Genomic DNA, 21682 nt, shown 5'->3' with positions numbered 1-21682 from the left:
TTGAATCTTTTTAAGTCTGTTAAGTGGTTTATGTTTTTAGTTCTCATATTTACATGAAAACCTTTGTGCAACAGTGTTGAAAATTCATTTTTGATATACAATAAATGATTTTATATGGTTATACTTATTTTTTTTTTTTAAAGCTGTGATGAAGCAGTTACCATAACGTGTGCGGGGAAACACTTGTTGGCTGTTATTTTTTACCATTAAGCTTTTTGACCACATGAAGAGAATTTCTGCTTGGTGATTGATTAAAAAAGAACTTGACACTTATGGTTATATATGGGAGAAAGGGAAATAATCTGTATAAATGCAAGGACCTTAAAATAAGCAAGTATATGCCACTGTTTGAGTATATTTTTGTGTGAATAAAATGATGCAAACATTTCTTTTAAAAACAATACTGTTACAATTATATAGACTGCCCCACAAATTACAGAATTAAATTCTTGGATTCTGTTACATAAAATTGTTTTCTCCTAAGAATATGAAAACAATGAAAAAATCCTCCATGTCAAGGATCCTTCAGAGGAGCATATTTATAACAAAGTGACGCAGCACAGCTCAGCAAGTCACCTTGCTGCACTGCATCACAGGGAAAAGGCAGGAATGCACCGTATTTAAAAGAATATGGTGCATTTCTGTCTTCATCCCTAAACTGGTGCCATTTTGGCTTCTTAGTGCCAATGCAGGTACCCTTGCACCAAGGGTGCCTGCATTATAAGGAGGACAGTTTTTGTGCAGGAAGGGACAATTACCTGTACAAAAACAATCCCTTGAGGCATTTTTCTCTTACTGTGTGTGCTGCAGATTGAAACACACATAAGAAGAGTAATTAATGAGGAGAAATAACAATATTCCTCGTTGTTGCGTCTCATCTGGGGAGGCGTAGCATTTTGGCTTATTCCCAGGTCTACCTCTTTTGGTAAATCTGGGAATATGTCAAAATCCATGGATGTTGCATGGGAACTCCCATGCAACACACACCGAATGCCTCTCTGGGGCAGAGTAACGCAACACAGAGATTTGTACTGCATTGCATTACCCCAGATCTATGAAACCACTCAGGGCCACAGGAGGTGGCCTTGTGTGGCTTCATAAAACACATTTTGGACTGGGTCATGCATGTACCACATTGCGTGGTGCAAGAGCAACGCAACCCAAGTTATATATATGCCCCTTAGTGATTTAAAGTTTTACTTCAGGGTCATAGGGAGTAAAGCAAAAGTTAGGGCTGTGAAAGTTGAGAGACATTTTCATATTAACTTTTGAGGAATCATAGGAAATAACTCCCTGGAAAAGATATGTCAGGATACTTAAGATGTCATTCATCTTGTTTGAGGAAGAGAATTTCACAACAATAGTCAGTGAAAATAAAGTAAAGAATACAAGAGAATATGGGTAAAAGCTAGGAATTGATTGTCTTTATTAGTCATTGTACAGAATTCCATAAAAATGAAAACATACCCAAAGTGATGAATAGTAGAAATGAAGACAAAAAGTTGAAGCATCTGTAATAAAAACAAGAAATTGCTGATATGATGGGAAGGAAAGAAGCAAGATGGAGGTTCTCAAAGTTTGTGAGTATGATGATCTATTATACAACATTACTTTAATCTTATGGATCAAACACAGAAAACCTTTTTATTTTTGTTTTACAAACATTTTCATTCAGATTAAAGAAAGGATTTGAACCACTTAGTGAGAAAAAAAGTTGCCCTTTGAAGATAGCTCCATTATATATTGCAAATCAAAGGGTAATTCACCAAAGTAAAGACTTATTTCAAGAAGTTAGGCAGGTTATTCTAAAAATGACAGTCAAATGTTACATCACCTCTGTCTCATAAAGATGAATTATTATTAAAAACAATCTGTAGATTTAATTCTACCATTAGTCACATTTGCTATAAGCAGTAATTTAAGGTATCCAAGCTGAGTTAAGAAAAATGTAAACATTAGCTTAAATCATAACCAAATTGAACATTTGTATAGGGTTTAGCATGTTAGACATTGTGCAGTTTCTGTCTTTAATATTCTACGTATACAAATTCTAAAAAATGTCATTAGGGTTAATTACAGTAAGCATTAAATGTACATTAATGAAGGTGAGGTTATTTTTTACGGTGGCCAAAAACATTGTTGCCAAGAAACTGTTCTATATTTGCAAATAGACCTTTTTGAACAAAAGAGAGTAACATTAGATGTTTTACATATACGTTTTTTTTCTAGTGGATTGTACTTTCGATTTGTTGATCCATTTACATGTTTTGGAAGGCTAGAAATAGGTTATGGGCCTGATTACGAATCAGAAAGTTCGAAGATTGCCAGACTCATGGTGAAGGCCATACCACAGTCGCTGCGGCAGTCCAACCGCCTCATTACAAGAATGGCGGTCTGCACCCTCAAAAGACCGCAGTTTCCACCACAATCTCTGATCCCGCGGGATGACGGCAGTTGTGGTTGTAACCAGCCATGGCAGCGCTGAAGTCAGCACCGCCATGCTGGTTATAACCATGTTCTCCAACTGCCATGAAAAGGCTGGCAGAGAACAAGTGCAGGGTGCCACAGGGGGGCCCCTGCCATGCCCATGACATTGTTGTGGGCAGTGCAGGGGCCCCTCCCAGCACTGTCAGAATGCACACCATCTGCCCTGCAGATGCAGGGTGCTAGGGGAGCCCCCTGTATAACGGCATTGGACTCAGCTCAATGTGGAGCTGAGTACAGTGCCGCCACACATTTTCCACTGGGCTGACGGTTTCTGCCGGTCAGCCCAGTGGAAAACTCGCAATGGTGCTGGTGGTCTCCTCACCACAGGGCTGGTGGTCGGGTTTTCCGACCGTCAAACTCTAATCAGGCCCTCTGTTAAATCTATAACTTAATATCCTCAGTTTGAATATTTTTTCATATCCCTTAATGGAGGCACAATATTCCATCTAAAATATCTAAAATTCTTGTGAAAAACTACTTTCACAGAATTTGATGAAGGAGTGCTTGTGAGTGTGTGTGTGATTGAGTGAGAGAGAAAGGGAGAGACAAAAAGAGTGTAGGTGTGTGGATATATGTATGTTTGCACATGTGCAAGTCAGTGAAGCATTCTGGTCAAACATGCATGTTGAATCGTGGTCAATCTACGATTTCTTTATTTGTATGTCTATTGCCTGAAAGAAACAAAAATCAAAGGGATGTTATAATTCGGTGCAAATGTCAGTTAAAACATACTATTGTAAAACCACTGAAATTTACGGGGTATAAATATCTCAACTAACTATAACGCATGCCATAAAGTATCTATAACTTGCACTCCTACATGCAGTGTTGTCATCAATTAAGTCATTTTAGATGTTGTGTTGATTTGTTAATAATCTCATAGAACATGTTATAAGTGATGTAATATGGGAGGTAATTAGTAATACATAGTGAGCACCAGAGTTTAGTTACTTTAGGCCACAAATTATATTTAATTAATACCACTATTGCTGGTGAATTTTAGTGTCTTTGTTCATTTAAAACAGTATTATTTTAACTGGCATTTTCATCTAACTATTTAACATATTATTACAATTCCTAACTAACTATAATGTCACTTAAACCTTTGTTTTTTTCAGGAAATTTCTATGTTTTTATAAGGTAAAGCAAGATATCCATAAACATGCACAGTGATGGGTCAGCCAGGCCCTGTGCACAATCTCCCCAGTTGTCCAAATCCGTGCTGAGGATGACCTTTGGCCATTTGCTTGCGAGGTTGTGAAGATTGCTTACTATGTCATGTAACAATAAAAAGTGTAATTTTTAGTAAGGCAGACCAACTGGCTTTGTCAAATCCAGGATGGGGTGACTTGTGTGGCTCTCACCAGGTACTGTTACAAGAGAATCCCTTGCAAACTCAAAATATATCTAAAATACACCTTTCCCTCATATTTCTGTGATGAAAAGTCCTGGGGTCTGAGAGGAACCACAAATTTTCTACCACCCAGTGTTTCCCCAGGTCTCCCAATAAAAATGCTACCTCACTTGTGTGGATGGGACAAGCGCCTACGACAGGAAATGGCCCAAAAGGCAACAAGGTAACATCACATTTTTCCACCCAAAACTGATCCTTTTTTTGCAATGTGCCTATCTGTGGATTTTGGGCCCTGGCTCAACCGGGACCTAGAGAAACCTAGCAAACCTGTACATTTTTTAAAAACGAGATACCCAGGGGGATCCAGGATGGTGTGACTTGTGTGGCTTTCTCTGGTTTCTGTTACCCAGAATCCCTTACAAACCTCAACGTTTGTCTAAAACACATATTTTCCTCACATTTATGTGTTGGAAAGGTGTGGAATCTGAGGGAAGCCACATATTTTCTACAACCTAGTGTTCCCCAATGTCTCCCAAAAAAATGCTACCTCACTTGTTTAGGTGGGCCAAGTTCCCATTACACGGAAGCGCCCAAAATGCATTGTGGACACAACAATATTATCTGCCATAAAACTACCTGTTTTTAGACGGGGGTGAGCTGATTTTTGGTCCCGGGCTCACCAGACATTTCTGACAACTAGACTCCTGGGGGAGTCCATGGAGGTGTAGCTTGCATGGATCTCCCAAAGTTTTCTTAGCCAAAACCCCCTTCAAATCTCTAATTTAATAAAAAAGTAACATTTCCTCACATTTCTGTGTGGGATCATTGCGCCAGCACAAATTCCCTACCACCTAGCGTTCCCCTCAGTCTCCCAATAAAAATGATACCTCACTTGTGGAGGTGGGCCAAGTGCCTGCAACAGGGAAAGGCCACAAACGTGAAAAAATTGAGAGGAAACCAAAGCGGGTCCAAAAAAGCAGGTTTTTTCCATACGTTTCTAGGCTGCTTTGGGCACCCACAAAAGTGGTGCATAGTATTTATCAGTACAGATGGGTCAATGCTGGGAGGTAAGAATGTTGTGGATTACTGCGGATTCCATCACAGAAAAGTAGGGAAAAACGCATGATTTCAGGCAAAGTTTGATGTTTGCAGGGCATTGTGGGTAAGAAAATGGTGTGGGGTGCATGTGAAGCATACCACCAAGGACTCCCCCAGATGTCAAGTTTTCAGAAGTGTCTGGATCTGGTAGGTTTTTCCATGTGGCAGCGTAACCAAGTTCAAAAAGTGCAACCGCTCTCCATTGCAAGTGGGACGATATTGGGAGATAGCCAAGCTCTCTTGTGCCATATGTAAAATGGAAACCAAAAAGAGTCAAATCTCTTGCTTACCTTTGGGATGAGATGCGTTAGCCCACATGGATGGACTGCTGCCCAATTCAGTCGGGACGGGGACTTAACCATGCCCAGGGTGGTGGGCAGCCCCCACCCCTCGATTTTTTTTAAATTCCCTGGCATCTACAGGACTGTCAGCCCCTGTTGGGCTGATTGGGGGTAATTACCTCCATCTGGCTCCCAGGGGTGTCAGAAAGACTGTGCCCCATGTATTTGGGGTGGGACATGGCCCTGCCCATGGTGGGCAGCCCCCACACCCTCTTTCAAAAAAGACCCTGGTGCCCAATAGACTTTCTGCCCTCCTGTGGGGCAGTTTGGGGGTAATAACTCCCATCTGCCCCAAGGGAGAGGGTAGATTGACTGCTGCTCTTCATGTCTGGTGAGGGGTGAGGGCAATGTCATACCCATTTTGGGCAACCACCACCACTAGGTTTCAATAAAAAACTAATCTCTGGTGGCGTGTGGCTTTTTGCCCCCCAGGGACAGATAGGAGGCTATTGCCCCTATGTGCACCCAGGGAGGCGGGCAGAAAGACTGAATTGGCCAAAATAATATGGGAGAGCAAACACCCTTGCTCAAGGGGGCACTCCTCTCTCCCTGGTGCCTGGAAGAGGAGATTCTCCCCTTTATAGTGATACCTCTCCAGTATGCCTTGGTGCTCAGGGGGGCTGAGATAGCCCCCGTAATACCAAGGCAGTCAAAGTGAAATGAGCTGATTGGCTCATTTACCTTTTCTTTTCACTGAAATGATGTCAGCGCCCCATGCATGCCAATTGTCATTTCAGTGAAAACTAAAAACAGCCTTGGGAGCGGGGAAAGCTCTTTCCCAGCTCCTGAGGCTGTTTTTAGAAAAAAACAAATCCTTCTGTTGTAGACAGCAGAGGGATTTGGTGGCCATGTGGAGAGGACGTAATGGTTACATCCTCAGCACATGCCCACTGTGGCTGTGGACGTAACCGTTACATCCTCAGTATGAAAGGGGTTAACAACCAACCATAAGAAGTCCAAGAAGTCCAGCTGAAGGGAGTACAGCTCCAGCTAGGAAGGCTCTAAAAAAATGTTTTTTGTCTCTTGGGATCATGATTCAATGGTGCAGGATACTTACTGTGTGTGGGTTTTTATTATGTTGCGGGGGCTGCTCCACTACTTGCATCCCTCCACTACATTAATAACAGTAATTGGTACTGTGGGTGCAAAGGAGAGCTGAGGTGAGAGCTGGGCCCTGGAAGTGACTTGCTGTGACACAAAAAGGGGCTGCCATGCAACAGAGGAGTGGTACCAGTGGCCCCTCCCCCCAAAGCAGCTGGAACTGAAGTGGGTGTGCAGCCTTATAATCATGATTCGTACTCCAGGTGCAACGGAGTTCTGAGGTGAGAGCTGGGCACTGGGGGCAACCTGATGTGACACGCAAGTGGGTTACCTTACAACAGACGTGCAGTGCTGGCACCCCTTACCCCTCTCACTATAATTGGAATTGAGGCAAGTGCGCAGTGTGGCCTGGCATCTGATTGAGTGAGCGGGACCGGGATAGCAGTGGCAGTGACTGTCCCACATGTTTGCAATTGAAAGAGACCACAGAACATTAGTGATGCATCCCCCACTGGGGGGACCCTCATGAGCCTTTATAGCACGTATCTTTAATGACACAGACAGAGACTGCATCCTCAAGGCCACACAGGAGGCAGAGCCTCTGAGATATGAAAACCACATTATCACAGTGTTTCCAGACCACACCCGGAAAGTGCAAATCCAAAACAAATCATTTGTGGAAGTGAAACACTAGCTCAGAAAAATAGGATTGACCTACATGTGGCTAAGCTGCGGGTGATAGCACATGTCAAAATTACTTTCTTCAAATGGCCTGAGGATGTCTGGGCATGTTTGGAATAGTGGAACAGGGTGCCACACATGGGGGTGAGCTGAAGACGGATCGTGGAGGGTTGAGAACGATCCCAAGGAACATTTGATGCAGTATATCACTGGACATGCCCTTCCAATGGGTAGGGAGAGATTCCTGCACTGAATGTGTCAGAAACTGTTGGTTTCCAGTCTAAATGAGACAGGAGACTGTCTGAGGTGGAGTGTGCTGGACTGTGAGGAAGGCTGTGAGTGTGATATGGAATAAGGAATATGGGTGAATATTGCACATCATCCAGAGACATGCAAACATGCAGGGGAGGGGAGACACATTTAGGGTATGGTAACTCTGGGCCTCATTCTCTACGAATGTGTATTATTACTGAACCTTATAGGGATGCTCTTTAGGCTTTTTGGACAGGAATGAGACCTTTTGTGGGCTGACGCCTTTTATTGGGTGGAGGAGGCACCAGATTGATTCACTTCTGCACAGTGGGGAGGGGGCTTTAGTGTAGTTTTCCTTGTGTGTGTGTGAGGGGTGGGCATTTGCTTCTTAAGGTATCTCAAGCAGTTTCCTTACATGGAACAAGGATAGGGAACCTGTGATAATCTTTCTCTGTGCATAGGGCTTTGGGTAACCACTTGTTACTATTTTGTTGTTTTGGGCTTTCCTGGGTTGGGGAGGGATTTGGGGGTTCTAGTTACAGGAATGTTTGATGTTGATTGTGGTACACAATGTGCTGAGGAGAATATATTTGATGCCTATGGGAACATGTTGCAGGGAGGGGAGGGCACTACTCAGCCGGGTTGGGGTAGCCACAAGGAGGTGGTATCAGTTAGGGGGAACTTCATTGCAGAATGAACCCACATTAGATAATCACACGGAATGTCAGAGGCTTAAGAACATATGTAAAACGATATAGGGGCATATTTGTAATCACCTAGTGCCACATTAGCGTCTTTATTTTGATTCTAATGTGGCCCAACGAGGCCAAAATCCTTGTGCCACATTTACAAAGTAACGCAATGCATGCATTGTGACACTTTGTATCCCTTTGTGCAACCTTATGCCTGCACCAGGCATAATGTATGCAAAGGGGGCGTTCCTCCATTGGGGTGTCCGAAAAAACAGTGCAAGGAAATCAAACAGATTTCCTTGCATCATTTTTCACTGCACTTTTAATGCCTGCTCAGAGCAGGCATTAAAAGGGGGCTTCCATTAGTTGTAATGGGCCCCTGTGTACTCAGCAGGAGTTGCGCCAAAATGTTGGCGCTACACCTGCAGAATAGAGCAATAGCGTCATGAAAAATTATGCTATTGCTCCCTACCCTGCGCCATGGTGTGCCATATTTTAAATACGGCGTACAGATGGTGGCGATAGATGGGGGTAAAGGGTGCAACAAAAGTCGTGCTGCACACAGTGCAGCACCACTTTTCTTTAATATACCCCATAGGGTGCTCTCATTTTTTAGGTGTACAGGAGTGAGTATAGCTTGCCTGCAAGAAACACACCTCATAGAAGAGAAGGCGGGGACACAGAAAAAGAATGTGTAATTTAGCCTGTGAGGACATCTGGAGGGAACTATACACGGCCAAGAGGGAGTTCTGCTGTCACTCTGCCACACATGGTACTTTTAGTAGTTTGGACTGGGCACTGGGGATGGTTGATGTCCAGGCAAAGACACATTCTGCCAGTTATTTGAGCAGGTACCTGTCAGATCACTCCCAGTTATTGTTAGAATGAGGCAATGAGGAGAGTGGGGGAGGAAGGAGATATTGGCGATTACTAACAGATGCATTGCAGGATATGCAGTTCAGACAATCCCTGGGGGATAAGATCTTGGAATACCTCTCAGGCAACTGGGGATCAACAGGCAGTAGGATTACTGAATGGGAGGTGCTTAGCAAGGTGTGCAGATTACAGAGGCAACTGCAAGGGGAACTCAGGGCTATAGAAAATAAGTTAGCGAAGACCCAAAGTAGGGAGACGGAGGACCCAACCAGCAGGGATATGGTGACAGCCCTTAATCAGCAGTCGGGGGACACCTGGGAAAGGCTTGATAGGTTCACTCATTGGGAGTACATACAGTGACTGCATTGAGAGGGGGAAAAGCGTGGCAGGTTACTGGTGTAGCTGCTTAGGCGTGAGATCAAATTGCCCCCTATTGTAGTCCTCCAGAGATGGGATAGATGTATGGCTACAACCCAACAGGCCATTAATCCAACCTTGAGTGAGCACCAATATGGCTTATTTAGCAGAGGGGTAGCGGCAGGTGATATAGAGATTGACAGTTACCTGAACAGCCTTGAGTTGTCCAAGATCTCATCTGCCTTCTGAGAGAAACTAGAGGACATATCACACTGGAGGAAATAAAAAAGGTGATGGGTAATGTGAATAGGGGAAAGGTATTGAGTGGAGACAGACTTCCGGTGGAGTTCTACCAAGAATATGCAGCACAACTGGTGGGACCGCTCCTTGAAGTATACCAGGAATCAAGGGATTCGGGCTTATTGTCCCAACTCTCAGGGAGAATATGGTTTGTATAGTCCTGAAGCTGGAAGGGAATGTGATGAGTCTGACCTCTTGTAGGCCCATCACCATACTTAATGTAGATGGAAAAGTGCTGTATAAGATCCTTGTGGTGCGACTGAGTGGAGCAGTGGGAAGGCTGGTACATGAGGACCAATGTAGCTTCATGCCAGACCCCAGCACCACCTTTAACGTCAGCCGGCTGGTGCATGTTCTGCATGTGGTAGAACAGAGTGGAAAGGACATCCTTATTGTCTCTGTAGATATTGCCAAACGGGTGCGCCTGCTGTACATGGCTTCAAGGGCCAGGGTGCGGAGTGGGGACATTGTATCTGACAACTGGGAGGTGAGGTGGGACACGAGACATGGCTGCCAGCTCTTTGCTGCTCCTCTTTGCGCTGGTGTTGGAGCCTCTTGCCTCTAATCACCGGACTGAGATGGGCGACCATGGCATTGAGGTAGAAGAGTTCACACACCCTATTTCTTTACATGCTGACAATGTACTGGCTTACCTTAGGCGACCCATGGAGGTGGTGCCACTGCTACTGACGTACCTAGAAGACTTTGGTCTGGTGGGGGGCTGCGTATAACTATGAAAAAGTCACTGCTATTCCCACTGGGGCCATTGAGAACTGTATTAGAAGGGGAACTGGCTCTGTTGGAACTATGTTGGGAAATGCTGGCCTTTCGCTATCTTGGCCATGGTAGGGCATTTATCCCAGATTCAACAGCAATACAGCCTTGACCCTTTAGTATGAAGATTGATCAAATCTGTCTGATTCTAAAATGCTCTGCTGTTGTCAATGACAGGCAGAATAGCAGTGGTCAAAATGGTGTTCCTTCCGAGGTTCCTCTATGTAACCCGAAACACGATTTATGCATTGCAAGGCAGTTTCTTTAATGCCCTTGACCCCTTTCTGATGTTGTTGGTTTGGGCTGGGAAGAGGAGCAGAATGGGTTTGCCAATACTTAAGCAGGCTGTATTATTATTATGCTTCCAAACTGCAGCATTCAGCACTCTGGGTGGATCAAGAGGATAGCTGGGAGGAGAGGCTTTTGCAGGGCACTTTTGGAGATGATTTGTTGATGACACTGTTTATCAGTAGCTTGTGAACACTGTGGGAAGTCCCCTAATTGATTTGAGTGGCAGAGCTCTGGGAGTGAGCGGTCACCAGGGTCTTGAAGAGGCCCCTGTTTCCTAGGGACCTTGCTTTGTGGGCATTATCACCTTTCCACAGCATAAATGAATCCAACTTGCTGGCTTGATGGACGGAGGGGGACTCTGAGACATTGGGAGACCTCTATTCGGGTAATACGTTTGTGACCTTTGCAGAGGCTTGAGATGCGTTTGCAGTGAGGAATGGACAATTCCTGCAGCATGCCAAGCTGTGAAGCATGCACATATTTGGACAGGATTCCCGCACACTCCCCAACAGACGGACACAATGCACATGTTATTGACAGCAGGCCAACAACACTTTTGGTGACACACTTATAGAAAACGCCTAAAGCAGACAGAATCAGAGCAGTACCTACGGCTCGCTAGGCATGGGACGAGATGCTTGGGATGCCCCTGTCAGATGTGGATTGGGGAAGGACTTGTGAACTAGTGAAAAGGGTTTTGTGCAATGCACATTTCAATAGGCAAAAGGGTCTTTGAAGGGGAATACCCACACTGGTCTGGATTATGGAAACCAATGTATCCCTGTTATTGGGTTGCTGATTATTTTACAATGATGCTAATAATGATAGGAGCTGGATATAAGGCTTAGTAATGGGACATGGGTCTGGGCCGCCTTTTGTCACTGCAACTGAAAAGGATGTGTTCGCACTTGCTATACTACTGTCAGATGTTATACCTTTTATGTTACATCAGTAATTGTTTTGAAGCTACCTTTTATTTTAATATTGGTAATGTTGTATGCATCCATTACGTCAGTGCTTACTATACCCTGATTTCAGGGCTTGCTCAGACATAAATTCCAATCAGGAGAACTGTTTTATTAAACAAAACAATGTTTGGTGCCCTGCCCCTTCTAGGCGCACCATCAAGAAGAAAAAACATAATTTAAAAACTCCTTTGCAGGGCATTGTGGAGTCTGCCTTGTAAGAGCAGTGAAAAACAAATGAGCAACTCCTGGTGCTTATTTATTAATTATTTTGGGTCCCTTGGGCCTGATTCACAAAGGTAAAGTTAGACTTTTGGTCTAAATTTAGACTTTTTCGTATTCACCAAAGTAAGGTATGAGTAGTATTTTACTTTCGCACTCGGAGAGGAGTCTCTGCACTCGGAGTGGAATCTCCGCCCTGAGTGTGGAGAGTACACTATGGGTATGGAGAGTACACTCGGGGTGTGGAGTGGAAACTCCACACTTGGAGCAGAGATTCCACACCGAGTGTGGATATTCTGCCCCGAGAGTGCATACGTAAAGATACTACTCGTAACTTACCTTTGTGACTCAGGCCCCTTATTTTTCTGGGTGCCCACGTGGGGGACCTATAATATGGCATGTGTTGGGGCCAGCAGGGGGTGCCCCAAGTCCCCCAAACCCCAAAGTCAGCATCCATTCTGGTGCCAGTGATAACTAGCTATTGCATTATTTCCATGGTTGCCCCTGTGCCCACCGATGGCATTCACAAGCTTTTTAAAGTAAGGGTCTGCAGGGTGAGCTCGAAGACCCTCATGGGTCATGTCGGCTCCCTAGCCGGCACCCATAGTGGGTACCAGCAGGTGCTGACTATTTTTTCAAAGTGGTGTCCTGGTGGCCACCTGGGGCACCCACTACATCCCAAATCATTGGGGGATTTGGGGTGAACCCCAATGCCCCATGCCCCCTGCTGACACCCAAGCCAGCACCCATCATGGCTGCTGGTGGGAGCTGGCTCCCATGCCCCCTGCTGACACCCAAGCCAGCACCCATCATGGGTGCTGGTGGGAGCTGGCTCTATTCCTTTCCTCCCTTCCAGGCAGAAGCAGCTTTTTTCTGTGCTTCCACTTGGCCAACAACAAAGCTGTCTGTGTTTCTTGTCTTGGAGATTGCAGGCAGGGAATCAAGTTTATTCTCCGTACCCAAACTCTCCGGGTTAGGAAACACACAAGTGCACTGGGTGTTGGGGTCCCCAGGACATGCACTTATCAGGCCCCAGCGGATGTGTTTCCCAAGTCAGATCTTCAGCTCAGGGAGGAGGGCTGCACAGCACTCTCCCCAAAATGTAAATCTGGCCCCTGGAAAGGGGGTCCCTGAGGCCTCCATGAGGCTAGGAGAGGGGTCCTAATTCCAATCCCCATACAAAAGCTAATCAGCCTGTGGGATGGGCCTCCAAGACCTAAATATGAGTAATGGAAAAGGGTCACTAACACATCTCCCATTTTTATGGAAAGCTGCTTCTGGTGATGGGGGCCCCTGGGCCTACAAAAGGCCACTGAGGTGGGTCCTGCACTCCCCTCTCTATTTAATGAAATGTAGGCCTAGGGGATGGGGTCCCCGGGGACACAAAATAGCTCAAGGAGGAGAAATATGCTCCTCATTACCAAAAAAAATAAAAAAACACCTCCCAGTCCCTAGCCCACCCTAGAGGAGGCTAAAATTTGAAAAGGGAAGTAACCTGTTTTTTTGTTTGGTCAGCGCCAATAAACCCTGATGCACAGGCCTGGGGTGTGTGTAGAAAATCCCTTCCATGATCCCAAAAGTGTTTTTTGATTCATTTTCTAGGACAGAGGACTGTGTCCTCAAATCCAAAAATGGCTACCCCCACATCTTTGATGATGTGGCCAATCAGTTCCTATTTTTAGATCGCTTGGCTCCATGGATCTTCTGCGGGATGAATTAAACATACAACTTTAATCTTAATTTCTCAAAAACTGCTGAATTAATTTAGATTAAGTCACGAAAAGCACACTTTCTGGATCAAGATGTAGCTTTTTGCAAATTTGTTGTAATTCCGTTTAGCCATTTTGGCTGCATCTGTGTATAATTTTCCCATAGTAAATTGCACGGGGAAAGCACACTTTAGGACCGTCCCTTTTTTTGGGTCCTGCTGGATGGATCACCCAGAAACTTTTCTCAAAGAAGCTAAGTTGTATGAGACTTCTTTTGGGGAAGTTTCATGAAGATTCGTCAAATGGTGCCAAAGTTATTAACAAAGCAAAAAATCAATTTGTTATGAAAACGTCGTCCTAGATATAGCTACCCAGTGGTGATCTATAACTATATCTATATCTGTATCTATCTCTGTATCTATATATATATCCACACCCATACACTTTTCTTTTTTGAGATATGATTTAAGTGGCTTGGTTCAACATTATATCATATTGCATATTATTTTTATGTTTGTAAAAAGTATGTTTTAAATAGCATTAATAATCAAATGTGCATTACATATTTTTTAATTTGTTTGCATAGATTTGCTTTTGTCTTATTTTGCTGAGCTGCTTGTTGGGATGTGCATTTTTGTAGGAAGGTCATGGTCAGGTGCAGGTGCTTCAATATTTGCCTGTTGAAAAAAATAATAATAACATTTGTTAGTATTAGATGTTAGAAAATTAATTTTGTGTTTAGCCCTTTATTTTATTTTGCCTTTATTTTAAAACTATACAGTACTTTTTAGTTTGTTTAAGGCTAGTTATACTTACTTCTTAACTTATTATTGTTGAGTAGTTTAGAAAGATTGTATTCTTATTCCCTTGTTGTAATTTTTAGATTTGCTACATTGCTGTTGCAATATTAGGGGACTATAAAAAGAAAGTGTTATGCTATTTTTTAGTTTAAGTTTAAAGTCTGACACTTGGTGATGTTAACCTATTAGTTAAGTTAATTTATATAACATATTTTTGGTTGTTTTTTAATTGGATTTTTCATTTCTTCTGTGTCAAATCCAGCAGTGTCACTTTCTTGAAGCGTTGGTGGTTTTAGTGTACATTTGAACATGTTTTTTGTGCCTTAGTGGTTATTTAAATAATGAAGTGTGTTGATTAGTTTGTTTTAAGTGTAATGTATTTGTTGTTTAAAATTCATTTTTTAAGGTTAAGTCCTTATTTGGTGGACACTAAATAGTGTTTATGTGTTACGTTATATACACATATTTTGAAGTTCTAACTTTTAAAGTTTATTTGAATAAAGTTAATGTTTTAGTGATTAATTATTTTTTTCTAGTTGGTGTGTTGTTTGTTTTTACAATTAATATTGATTTTATGTTAATTTTGTTTATGTAAATTAGTGGTACTTTGATGTTCTGTAATATTTAGAAATATTTGATTTGTCTTTATATGATAAATAATTATTGTTGAATAATCTAATGTGTGTGTGTGTAGTTTACAGTATTTTGAATTCACAGTTTAGTGCATTATAGGCATATTTGTATTACTTGGAGCAATATTTGGTTCTCAATAATTTTTTTTGCAATATTTCTGTAGTGTTGTACATATATAAATTGTGGTCACGATATTTTGTGTTTCTTAATTTTTGTTTTCAATAGCTGGGTTATTATATATATCTGTAAAAGTGATATCTTTGTAACTGAAATCTTTGTGCTTTTTTTTAAGTAGAGGATCATGATATCTTTGTGGAAATGTTTCCGTATTTTGATATTGTTGTTAACAATATTCTGTTGTGTAACCCATTGAAGAACACTATATATGGAAGGCATTTCTGAAATGTCTTGTGAAATGACACTGAGCTTTAGTCATGAAAAAAGCAGCTTTATGAGTCCTAAGTGAAAGCAAAAGATTTTTTAAATATTACTGTTTTTTTATGATTCACAATTGTCACAAAACTATACATTGAATTGGAGTTATGATTAACCCCTACTTTTCTCTAGACATCGACTGATGGATTTTTCACAACTAGACAATATGACGTCTTGCAGTTGAGGTCAAATATGCCCTTCATTAGTTGTCTTTTCTTTTTTTCATGCACAAATATTTTTCCCTTAGGAGTGATTGCTCTAATGCTCTGATACATTTAAAGATATGGGTATGTTAAGGGATTTCTAAGACTCCATTTGCACACATATTCGTGCAATTTTTGATACTTCATTTATGGTCAGTGATACCAATTGGAATAAAAGGTAGTTTCTGACAAAACAGTATTAAAAGACCAAGGGGCATATTTAATAGACAGTGGCACCGTTCAACATTGCGCTAAAATTGGCAGTGCCACAATGTGTCACTTTAGAAATGCAGGGATGCACTGTTTTTCCCCTAGCGCTGGTGCTAAATTTAGCTGCCAGCGCAAACACAGGCATACTTGCACCATAGTGCAAGCATGTCTGTGTTGAAGGAAACTATTGTTTATGTGCAGGAAGGTACCCCTTCCTGCACATAAACAATCAAAAATGACGATTTGGCACTTCTATGTGTGCTGCAGAATGCAGCACACTCAGAAGTAGCTAATCATCATTCTCTAATGATTATTTTATGTGCAGGAAGGGACAACTTCCTCCTGCACATAAACAATTATTCTTGGAGTTTTGCTCTTTCTATGTCTGCTGCATCCTGCAGCAGACATAGAATAATCAAAAATGAGGAGAAATAAAAGTATTTCTCCTCGTTGCGCCATGCATTAGTTTTTAGTGCTGCTTCAGATTTACGATTCCTTGTAAATCTGGGGCAGCATCAAAAGCAATGGGTGTTGCAGTGGAACGCCCACAGCAACACCAATTGCACACCCCTCTGCCACAGAAAACTGCTGCCTTGTAAATATGGTGAAGTGCACAGCACCACCAAAGCATCTCAAAAAGTGACGCACCTGTGGGGCTAGGGCCTTGTAAATATGCCCCCAAATGCATTAAAGATGGTGTCATACCATACGCAATAAGCCTGCATTGGCTTCTGTAAATAAATTCTCCAAGTCAAATCCAGGGGACTCTGGCCCTCATTTTGAGTGTGGCGGTCTCAAGACCGCCACAATCACGATGGCGGTCGGACCGCCACAGACAGGGTTGTCCGACCGCCTTATTATGACTGTGGCAGATGGGCCACAGTTCGACCACCTGTACTGCCAGGTTGCCACCTGATGACAGTCTGGCAGTCTCGTGGTCCCAATCCACCAGGGCAGCGCTGTAAACTGCGCTGCCCTGGGAATCCCGAGTTGCCTTTCTGCCAGCCTTTGCATGGTGGTCTCACCGCCATGCAAAAGCTGGCGGAAGGGGGATGTCAGGGCCCCCATGGGGGCCCTTGCACTGCCCACGCACTTGGCATGGGCAGTGCAGGGCCCCGCATGGACAGCCCTGTCGTGCATCTCATTGCCGGAATTACGGGCAGTGAAATGCGCAACGGGTGTTATCACACCCGACGCACCACAACATTGCCTCAGGCTCAATTACGAGCCAGCGTGAATGTTGTGGTGAGTTTTCCGCTACGCCAGCAGGCAGAAACGCTGTTTTTGGCCGCTGGTCCAGCAGAAGCTCCTAATAGGGCAGCCAGTATACCGCCAGTACTGGCGGTATGTTGGCTGCAGCGGCTTTGGCAGTCTTGAAAAAAGACTGCAGAAACCCTACAGAGGGCCTCAGTCCCAGAAAAGGCCTGTGATTATACAATGACATTCAGAAATTGATGCAATAATGCTGATTTATGTATGCTATTTCCCATTCCATAGTGCCTTTTACTGGTAATCCTGTGTTAATGCCAGAAATCAGAATTACTGGCAAATCTGCAAACCAGGTGAGGAATTACCAGCAAATACTGCAGTGGACATGATGACACCTAGGGACCTGATTGAGAGTGTAGGTGCTATTTATTGCACCCGATAACATTTTTTACTAGAAGGTATGTTATTTATATTGTGTTAAATAGCACCTATCACAGGTTTGTGGGACATAACATGCAGATTTTGTTTTTTAACACACAGAAATTTGCCTGATTTGATGAACACCTTACATTTTTCCCCTGTTAAATTCAGAAAAGTTTGACCTGTTGAAATTTAATGAAGGTTCAGGTAATACATCCAATAATTATTGGATACATTAAATAACACACTACTCATAATTCCAAACCCTACACAAACAGAAGTTTAGGCAGGGGTCACAAAATAATGACCAAATCTTAATCAGCTCCTAAGTGTAGGTGGTCGATTATGTGACAAATATTGTTATTAAAGCCCACCATGCAGTGCTTTGTGTGTGCTTATGACCTTTCTCAGTGCATTCATCTCCCTTTTTTTCATCAACTACCATTTTCCGGACCTATCTGTAAATTTATAAATGTAGAAAATCTGAGCCTTAGAATTTCCTGCAATTACAAAGCGTTAATACTGGATCTTAAAAAAATCCTGCTTTTATATGCCATGATTTGTTGTTTGTGCTTGTATTTGGCAATATGTATACGTCTAAGTATAACTTGAATGTAGACAACAAGGTAACAGACTGCATAGCTTAATATAAATACACTTAACATGATAGAGGTCATAGACCTCAATTCACCAAAATGCCAGGGGTAGCGGAAATGTCATCATACACCCTTTGACCTCCACTTTCACTCATACACACATATTTACACATACGCACAAATTTACACTTACATATACTCTCTCACCTGCAAACATGCAAACAATATCCATTTAAACACATTTTTACTTACTTTTGCTGCCATGGAAGGGCATATTCCAGCCAATTGTACTCCAGTTTTATTACTATAATAGTGGAGAATATATTATTATTATTAACTATTAGTGTAATAAATAATTGACAGAAAACAAAGAGAGTGGAGCTCCAACTGACTTTCAGAAGGAGGAGCTGTCACTGTTTTCCTGGCACTGAATTTGCCATCTCTGAGACGAGGGGACAGCAAGGCCATGCCAGTGGTCGCAAAAGGGCAACAGGGCAAGTCAGGGATCGCAGATGCGACCGTGGAGACCCCCCAAATGAGTTCCATGATAGAGGAACGTTTCACATTTTAATTTAAATTATACATTGCACTCTGTATTCAAAAGTACGTCAGCAGTAAATAAAATAACGTGTGAACTGAAACATACTCGCACCTTTGGTACAAGTCGGCCTTTCACTAGCTTCCCAGAACCATATGACTTTGCAAAAACGCTAATATGTATCGAATTTTGAGCCCTTTGTATTACGCGAATTCAGAAGAACTAATTTTGGAACGTGGTTTTTCTGCCTGACGTTCCTAGTTACCCCTGGGTAATACATTATTTAAATGTATAAAGCATGTTAATATTCTAATCGTGAAATAATTGGTTTATTTAAAAAAAAACTAGAGGGACCTGACATACTATTAATTGTTGTGTTTTCTCATTTATGGAAACGGGAATAGCAGACTGCGGCTGGCTGCATATTAAGCATAGTAGTTCATTAGAAAAAGGTGATTAAAAAGTGAAGGAATGAAGAATTAAGATTGTTTTTTTTTTTTTGCAGATGTAATTTTAATTTAACATTCTTCATTTGTTTACTTCTCTTTTTCTGAACATCACTCCGGAGCTATTCTAGAACCTAGAGAAGGACCACTTGCTTTTGTGAACTTATTTACTCCATATGGTCCTAACCCATAACACCATTACAAATACATCAACAAATGGGGCCGTAAATCTGGGTTCATAATTAAAGATTCGGGCCAGTAATTTCACCCAGTTTGAAGGATGGAATTACAGGTGTTTACTGGGTGCATCGCTATTGGAAATATCAGGATCAGTAACATACCCAGTATGGTTGAGTGCATTACTGGTGCAAAACAGGGTCCAGAAAGAATGCATTCTGAAACAAATGTGACCGAAGTGATCCAGAATTAAAGATTCGGGGCAGTAATTTAATCCAGTTTGAAGGATGGAATTACAGGTTTTTACGTTATTGGAAATATCAAGATCAGTAACATACCCAGTATGGTTGAGTTCATTACTGGGTGCAATACAGGGTCCAGAAATAATACATTATGAAAAAACCTGGCCGAAATGATTGACCATGGAATTACAATATTCAGAATTACTAGATTGGTAATTAGCAGACCCGAATTACTGGGCATGCACAGAAAATGCAGAGAAAACTTACATTTTCTGAGCATGATTTTGAGGAGACGTTAAAAAGTAAAGGTTAAAGGAGTAGCCATGGGTCCACTACTGCACAAAACTGGGGGCAAGGACTGATCAAAGGTGTGTGAGCTCGTAGTAGATAAAGGGCTTCATTTTGAGTCTGGTGTCTGAAAAGTCTGCCAGCCATGCTCCCGACAGGGTTGCAGCCACCTTTGTGGCGATCAGACCCACTAGACCTGTTAGGTGTTTCCCACTAGGTCGACAGGCAGAAACCTCAGTTTTCGTCTGCTGTTCTAGTGGGAAACAGGCTACAGCATTGTCTTCAGCTTGTAATTCAGCCGACGGAAATGCTGTAGTCTGCACGGTCTGCAAGGCAGACTGTGAACATTGTGATGGTGATGGGCAGGGGAGCCCCTGCACTGCCCATGCCAAGTGCATGGACAGTGCAGGAGCTTCCCTGTAGCACCCTGCACCTGATCTCTCCCAGCCTTTTCATGGTGGTAATACCGCCATGAAAAGGCTGGCAGAGAACAAGGTCATAATCCACAGGGAAGCGCTGCATGCAACACTGCCTTGGTAGATTACGAACTCTGCCACCGCCACCGATCATGTACTGGCGGAACCCTGGCGGTATGACCACCAGGGTCTTTATGTGGTGGTCCTGACTGCCACTGTGGGGCTGGCAGTCTGAAGACCGTCAGCCTCGGAATCGGGCCCCAAGTCAATTCTGTGCCCTACACCCCAGTGAAGAGAAAGAAATGTTAAAAGAGGTTTATTGATCACAACAGGCACGTGTATGAACTTTCGGAAAAATATTGCTGTGAGTCGCTTGCAACAGAAGAAAATCTAGCCCCTGAGCTACAGCTGGAGATATGAAGATAAAAATCAGCTCAATCATACATGCAAGCAGCTTGGAAGAATTGGATAAAGGGGTTGATGCTGATGAATATGCATATATCTGAATCCTGGACTCCGAGACTTACATTATATGATGGATGAAGGACTATCATTTTGACAATGCATGCCACATATTGCTGTGAGTTAGAATTGCACTATTTGAAGTCTATAATATATTGAAAGTTGAATATAATTTACACACCATCACGAAACACACCACCTGCCACATTTGTGCCATCTCTACTATAAAAAAGTACCCTATATGTACAGTATTTTCAATTGTAGAATGAAATGAAATATGTATTGAACGATGGAGCCTGGGGAATTACAGCATTTTGAGTGGCAGGCCAGATATCTGGTTGCATGTTTTCTGGATTGGGATGAGATGATGTATCACAGTGCAAGGAAAGGGCTGTCATTACGCAGCTCAATTGAAAAGAAGCATCCAAATTGTTGTTTCCATACACTAACTTTATCTTCTTCATTCCAAGTGCACATGCGGGTGCAGATGAGGCGAAACCATCATCCAGTCAGACAGTGCGACCCTGTAGCCCACAAGCAGGATTGTACATTCAGTACCTCACACATCCCTGTATCACCTGGGTACCATCATTACCTACCATCACAACTGACACGCTGATAGTGTCTACCACCACTACCACAGTTGCAGTCAGCCAAGCACCAAAAATCTCTGCTCCCATATGGCCCACAAGAAGAGCTACATATTCTGTACCACACACATCCGCTGTAACCCCGGGTACCATTATTACCCACCGTCAGAGCCAAGACACCAAAGGTGACTACCAGTGCCATAGTTGCAGTCACACTATACCCAACAACCTCTGTATGTCTGCATGTTTTTCAGTACATTAGTCACCACAGCAGCAGCTTGGATAATGAGTATAACAAATTCTTGTTTGTCATTTCTCCCCATTAAGTTGTGTATGAGGGGGTCTTTTATTTTCCTTCAATTCATATTCCCATTTGTTTACAAAATATGTGCACAATGGTGTCTTTAATTTTCTTTTAAATCATATCTCCAATTGTTCATAGTGTGATATTTCATTGTGTAGTCCATTCATTTTTGCTCGGAAAAATGACCTTTATAATTTGAATATGCTTTCACCTGAATTACCACCTGTTCTGAGCAGATCATTTTTTCTGTGGTGTTTTAACATAATTGCACTT

This window comes from Pleurodeles waltl, chromosome 6 (assembly GCF_031143425.1).
Source record: "Pleurodeles waltl isolate 20211129_DDA chromosome 6, aPleWal1.hap1.20221129, whole genome shotgun sequence".
In the NCBI taxonomy this organism is placed as follows: domain Eukaryota; kingdom Metazoa; phylum Chordata; class Amphibia; order Caudata; family Salamandridae; genus Pleurodeles; species Pleurodeles waltl.
The sequence above is the reverse complement of the archived record's forward strand: the minus strand, read 5'-3'. Positions refer to the sequence as shown.